The sequence below is a fragment of the Myotis lucifugus genome, unplaced genomic scaffold (genome assembly GCF_000147115.1).
Source record: "Myotis lucifugus unplaced genomic scaffold, Myoluc2.0 scaffold_178, whole genome shotgun sequence".
NCBI classification, from domain to species: Eukaryota; Metazoa; Chordata; class Mammalia; order Chiroptera; family Vespertilionidae; genus Myotis; species Myotis lucifugus.
In genome coordinates, this window is record NW_005871226.1 from 1386093 (window position 1) to 1387088 (window position 996).

The window sequence follows — 996 nt, forward strand, 5'->3', positions numbered from 1 at the left end:
GGGAGGGGGCGTGGGGCCCGGTGGGGAGCGCTGGGCCCAGAGTTGGAGGTAGGAGCTCCCGGCTTCTCGTCCCGGGCGGTCGCCAGTTTTCCCGCCCGACGGGGCGGGCCGGGGAGGAGCTCGCGCGCCCCCGCCCAGAGGGTCTGCGGGGGGTGAAAGCAGCTCCAGGGAGGAGAGAGGGTGCCCTTTCCTTTCGAAAAGTAAACTTCCGCGGGTAAACTGAGGTCCGCGTCCCGGCTTCTGCGGGGTCGCTTTGGCCCTGTGTTCCGCCCAGCACTGGGGCTGGGGCCGGTTACTTTTCTTTTCGGGGAAGGGTGGGGGCTTGGGGCGCTCAGCTTGGCCAGGGGAGGGGGCCGTGGGGCCCCCGGTGGGGGAGCGCTGGGCCCAGAGTTGGAGGTAGGAGCTTCCCCGGCTTCTCGTCCCGGGCGGTCGCCAGTTTTCCCCGCCCCCGACGGGGCGGGCCGGGGAGGAGCTGCGCGCGCCCCCGCCCAGAGGCGGAGCGGGAGCCGGGCAGGAGCGGACCGGGCGGGGTGGGCCGGGGACGCGAGGCGGAGCGGGGCCCCACACAGGCCGCGGCGGCTGGCTCGGGCCCCTACGGTCTCGGTGGCGGCTGGAGGAGGAAGCCCGGCGGCTGGAGAGGAGGGGAGGCGGAGGAGGTCGAGGCTGGAGCGCCGTTCGCCGCAGACTCACTTCCCCGGCTCAGCAGGGAAAGGTATGGAGAGCCGGCTCCCCGCTCCCGGCCCCCGGCCCCCGGCGCCAGGTTCTCGCTCCGGGCAGGCAGGGGCTGCGGCCGCCGCGGGCGGGCGAGGGGCCCGGAGCGGCCCCGGAGACGCGGTCGGTGCGGGGCTCCCGCGGCCAGCGCGCTCGGGACGGAGGGCTGGGTGCGCGGCATTCCCCGAGGCTCGAGGGGAGCGGTGGGCGCCGCGCCCCCTTCGCCCGCGTCTGGGGAGGCGGTGGTCGGGCCCGGGGTCGGTGATCTCGAGAGGGGCTACGCGG

At 76.3% G+C, this 996-nt stretch overlaps 1 protein-coding gene across 3 annotated transcripts in view; it reads left to right on the forward strand.

The window, feature by feature from the left end:
- Positions 1-505: 505 nt before the first annotated feature.
- The window catches only part of SMOX (spermine oxidase), a 38723-nt gene continuing 38232 nt past the window's right edge, over positions 506-996 (forward strand). For all 3 annotated transcript variants that reach the window (XM_006096423.3, XM_006096424.3, XM_014462351.2), the window contains exon 1: positions 506-712. The gene's annotated coding sequence lies outside the window, so the exon portion shown is untranslated. The remainder of the gene's footprint in view (positions 713-996) is intronic.